Here is a 6,000-nt window from a genome sequence, read left to right on the forward strand (position 1 = left end):
TCTCATTTGCTCATACTAGTAAGCATTAGAAGATCAAATAGAGAAATTCTTACCCTTAAACTTCTAAAGCTTGAGTTACCCTCACTTATATATATATATATATATATATATATATATATATATATATATATATATATATATATATATATATATATATATATATATATATATATATATATATATATATATATATATATATATATATATATATATATAGATAGATAGATATATACCAGTCTGCTTAGTGCACAGTCCAATACCTAGAAGTATCAACCTTTTTTTTCCACCTTACTTTTAAAATCTGCAACGTCTGGAACAAGACTTCCATTCACTAGACAGCCTTCTGTATATGTTTTGTATTGTACAATAATTACATACACCCTGTGCTGCATTTCCTTTACTTGTGTAAACACCTACAAGAGGGAAGGTCAACAGGTGAAAATGGAGAACACTGGACTGCACCAGTGTTTTTGGGTAGCTTTCAAAATGTTACGGCAGATGAGTAATATATAGGAGCTGCTGACTGTCATCTCAGCCATAGCTCTCAACTTCTTTGCTCAATAAACAGGGGCAATGCTAAAAATAAAGGGTATAAAACCCATTATTGTTACTCATGCCTGTTAAGTGACCTGAGTATGAGGGATGTTCCTCATTTTGAGTCTTAAAGAGTCCCTTTTCCACACTAATTCACACATTCAGTGTTAAGACTTTTTCTAATTAATGTCTTGGACAGCCGAGAGATTTGGTCAGCAACAATGAAAAGCGTTTGACGTTTATCATATTTAGTGGCGGTAACAGGTTCGGGAGATAATGGAGAACACTGCCCTTAGTGTAACTACATCAGTCTCAGTATAGGTTCAGAGATAATGGAGAACACTGCCCTTAGTGTAACCACATCAGTCTCGGTATAGGTTCGGAGATAATGGAGAACACTGCCCTTAGTGTAACCACATCAGTCTCGGTATAGGTTCAGAGATAATGGAGAACTCTGCCCTTAGTGTAACCACATCAGTCTCGGTATAGGTTCGGAGATAATGGAGAACACTGCCCTTAGTGTAACCACATCAGTCTCAGTATAGGTTCGGAGATAATGGAGAACACTGCCCTTAGTGTAACCACATCAGTCTCAGTATAGGTTTGGAGATAATGGAGAACACTGCCCTTAGTGTAACCACATCAGTCTCGGTATAGGTTCGGAGATAATGGAGAACACTGCCCTTAGTGTAACCACATCAGTCTCGGTATAGATTCGGAGATAATGGAGAACACTGCCCTTAGTGTAACCACATCAGTCTCGGTATAGGTTCGGGAGATAATGGAGAACACTGCCCTTAGTGTAACCACATCAGTCTCGGTATAGGTTCGGGAGATAATGGAGAACACTGCCCTTAGTGTAACCACATCAGTCTCGGTATAGGTTCGGAGATAATGGAGAACACTGCCCTTAGTGTAACCACATCAGTCTCGGTATAGGTTCAGAGATAATGGAGAACACTGCCCTTAGTGTAACCACATCAGTCTCGGTATAGGTTCGGAGATAATGGAGAGCACTGCCCTTAGTGTAACCACATCAGTCTCGGTATAGGTTCGGGAGACAATGGAGAACACTGCCCTTAGTGTAACCACATCAGTCTCGGTATAGGTTCGGAGATAATGGAGAACACTGCCCTTAGTGCAACCACATCAGTCTCGGTATAGGTTCGGAGATAATGGAGAACACTGCCCTTAGTGTAACCACATCAGTCTCGGTATAGGTTCGGAGATAATGGAGAGCACTGCCCTTAGTGTAACCACATCAGTCTCGGTATAGGTTCGGAGATAATGGAGAACACTGCCCTTAGTGTAACCACATCAGTCTCGGTATAGGTTCGGAGATAATGGAGAACACTGCCCTTAGTGTAACCACATCAGTCTCGGTATAGGTTTGGAGATAATGGAGAACACTGCCCTTAGTGTAACCACATCAGTCTCGGTATAGGTTCGGAGATAATGGAGAACACTACCCTTAGTGTAACCACATCAGTCTCGGTATAGGTTCGGGAGATAATGGAGAACACTGCCTTTAGTGTAACCACATCAGTCTCGGTATAGGTTCAGAGATAATGGAGAACACTGCCCTTACTGTAACCACATCAGTCTCGGTATAGGTACGGAGATAATGGAGAACACTGCCCTTAGTGTAACCACATCAGTCTCGGTATAGGTTCGGAGATAATGGAGAACACTGCCCTTAGTGTAACCACATCAGTCTTGGTATAGGTTCGGAGATAATGGAGAACACTGCCTTTAGTGTAACCACATCAGTCTCGGTATATGTTCGGAGATAATGGAGAACACTGCCCTTAGTGTAACCACATCAGTCTCGGTATAGGTTCAGAGATAATGGAGAACACTGCCCTTAGTGTAACCACATCAGTCTCGGTATAGGTTTGGAGATAATGGAGAACACTGCCTTTAGTGTAGCCACATCAGTCTCGGTATTCTAGATTTGCACTGACATGTAGTCCAGTGTTCTTCATTATTGCCAGTTAGCCTGCTAGTTGCACCTCTTTTGCCAGCCTTCTAGACCACGACAGTATGCAAGCTGCCTTATGCCCACAGATAATGAACTTATAGTCAACACTAATTCCAACTTTGAGAGCTATAAATATCTACTAAATATGGAGGTCACAATCTCACCTAAAAACTTGCCTTGTGAGCTTCATACACCTCCTCCACAACTGTCCAGTAATCATACCAAAGTTTTTTATGCTGAGGCTGTAAAAATTCATTCCCAAATACTCCTAGAAATAAGAAAGTTAAGTCTCAGCAAAATCAGGCCCCTCATCCACCTCATGCATACCTGTCAGAATGAGCCATCATGAGCAAAAACATTTTAAATCTACAACTCTGAACCACAGCAGCAACCAAATATTTTACTTATATAGGTGACTGACAGTCAAACCGACTTATTACTCTTAAGGCTGGACAAGGAAGGGCTAACAGTGAGCTGTCTTTCAGGGACTAGGATTTCTGATATTACAAGGTCCATACTGACTGTAATTCCTGACAAATAAAACAATAACATGGCAGTGGTATATGTAGGAATGATCAACATGATGTATAAAACCCCGAGGGGAATGCAGAGAAACACGTATGAACTTTCCATGTCTGTCACACATACAGCTAAAACACTGGCCCAGTGTGAAAACTTTTCAACATGCAAAATAATGCCTAGATATAAAAAAAAAACGTAATTAGTTTGAAGAATTAGTTAATCAGCTAGTGTCATTGAAGGGAGATCTGGTATATATCAGACAGAACAAGAAACTTGGTATTCCAACTTACTTCTGTACATTCTCATTGAAAGGCTTTCACATTCTGGTTAAAGCCTTTGCTGACCCGAGAGCCTTTTACAGGCAGAGTCCAGCTGATGGGGCACTCTAACGTAATTAGCATATCAGTCTTGAAATCAGAAGTGCAAACAATAAATTGCCTGATCTAGAAGCACTCCTGCATTTGAAAAAAAAAACATCCATGTCTGTGTACATACTGAGACTTGATTTAAATGTAAACAGAGCTCTCCCACTATAATGGGATTTCATAGATTAGTACTAAGCTAACTGCCCTTGCGAGCCATATTAAGCCTAGCCAATTATCCCTTGTGGGACTCAAACCCTGCATCTTGTGTTTGTAAGGAAAACACCTTAGCCATTAAGCCATCCTCCCAACCTCACTTTGTATGTCTTCAAATGTGATAGCAGCTGTGGTAGAGTCTCCAAATTTGTCATAGAATACATCACCTCCAAGCAGATCTCAGAGGGCTCAAAGATTGAACTCAATAAACTGCATATCAGTTTAGATAGGATTAATTATGAATTGATAGCTTGCTATAGAGCACCTTCTTTGTCTTCTGATAACCTTATAAAAACTAATCAGTGTTCTAAATGATCTCCCTATTAGCAATAACTCCATTATTTTGGATGACTGTAACTTCCCTTCAATAAACTGAGACACGTGTACCTCCAATGTAGGATATGCCAAAAAAATCCTAAGACTTTGTAAACAAAACTCTATTGAGCACTTGGAAAACAAACCTGTTAGAGCACACAGCATTCTTACAAATATGGCATCCTCTTCTACTACTTCTCTGCTATCTCCTTGCCCAGTGAAATTTGACCCCCAAATGCCCCTACAACAAATCTTATTGAATGTAAGGACTACAATTTGCCAACCTCAACTTAATCTCTGATGAAACATTAAAATTCATTTGTGACTGCACCATGCCTCAGAAAGATACAGGAGCGGGGGCGTGGCCAAGGATGAACACAGGATAGCAGTAGATTTCTTCAGCTCCACCAATTTCATTACATTGACAGGAATTAATTACTTAAAAAATTATGTTTTGAAGTAATTTTCTTTCTAAATATGTTTGTTTTATATAGTTCTTGAACTATATCTAAAAAAGAAAGGAAATCTTAATAATATTCCTGTCAGAAATTACTTTGGAAATTTTCCTGTCAGTTTATCAGTCTGAAATGAGTTCCAGTAAGACAAATTCTCAAGACTCCAGCATCAAGAAAGAACTTCAGTCTCTGATAATTATAGTCCAGCAACTTACTGCTAAGATGGATAAAATGGATACTAAAATAGACACTTTCATAGAAAAAGCTACAAAACAAATAGACTTGTTACATATGGACCTGCAACAACAGAAGATCCAGATGACAGGCATAGAAGAAGCTGTGAATGACATGGAAAATAGAATACAAGAAGAGGAAATCAACATTGAGTTTCTGCTGAAACAAAATACACATTTACAAACAAAGCTGGATGACCTGGAAAATAGATCTAGGTCCAATAACATTAGGATTTTTGGACTGCCAGAAAATATTGAAGGTAACAATATTACTTCTTTTTTAACAACATGGCTCCCTAAAACTTTAGATTTACCAGAAGCATTCTCTTTTGGTATCGAAAGAGCACATAGATCTATAGCTAATACTAACTCTAACAAAAACTATCCTAGATCAGTTATAGTTAGATTTCTATCATCTTTTGATAAAGAGATGGTTCTTAAATCTGCTTGGGCTAAAGCTCCTGTTAAGATTAATGAAACAACTGTGCGTTTTGACAATGACTATTCTTCCATGGTATTAGCTAAAAGAAAAGTTTTTCTGCCACTAATAAGGGAGCTTAAAAAAGAACAGTTTAAAACATACCTTCTGTTTCCTGCCAAGCTTAAAATCTTCCTTCCTGATGGTCCTAAAATTTTCGATGACTTAGACTCTGCTTTACTGTTTATCAAAAAAAATAAGATTTTGGAAAAAATAGAAGAAATGGAATGGGCTAGTCCTTCGTTAAAGAGACTGGCAACTGAAACTTCGTGGAAGACTTTAGAGAAGAAGAAGAGACTAAAAAACAAATGATTTGTACTATGTTTTTTTTTTCTCTCTCATCATTTTATTTTATTATTAATCTTTTTAAATATAGTTCCTCCATTTCCAAGAAGCAACAAATATTTTGAAAAAGATTTAATCAAAGTTATTCTCTATGTGCAAAGAAATGTTTTGTTTCATAACTAGTCAAAATATCTGGAGATTTAATGGCAAGCTGTGATTTAACTTGTTTCTCTTTCTGAAGAGGAAAAATAAGGTCAGTAATTTGATACATTTGTTTTTCCTTTAAAAGTTTATATGTTCTTCAAATGCTATTCCTAATTATACTTTCTTGATTACACTGCTTATGCTTGTTTGTAAATAATCTGTCATGCTTTAACTAATAATAATTAGAACTAAATAATAGTAAATAATATGTTTTATTTTTAACTCTATTAATATAAACAGTAAGTAACATTCTATGGTATATACTTCTTATAGCTTTCTCTTACATTCTTTTTTATTTCTGCCTTACACCCTTTTACTTTTTACTCTCTTTTCTTTTCTTTATTAATATATAGAAATGCTTTTGATCATATAGACACAGTAAATAATAAGATTTGCATAGGAGTTGAGTTGGGAC

The sequence above is a fragment of the Protopterus annectens genome, chromosome 2.part2, assembly GCF_019279795.1.
Source record: "Protopterus annectens isolate FY-2018-M chromosome 2.part2, PAN1.0, whole genome shotgun sequence".
NCBI classification, from domain to species: Eukaryota; Metazoa; Chordata; order Ceratodontiformes; family Protopteridae; genus Protopterus; species Protopterus annectens.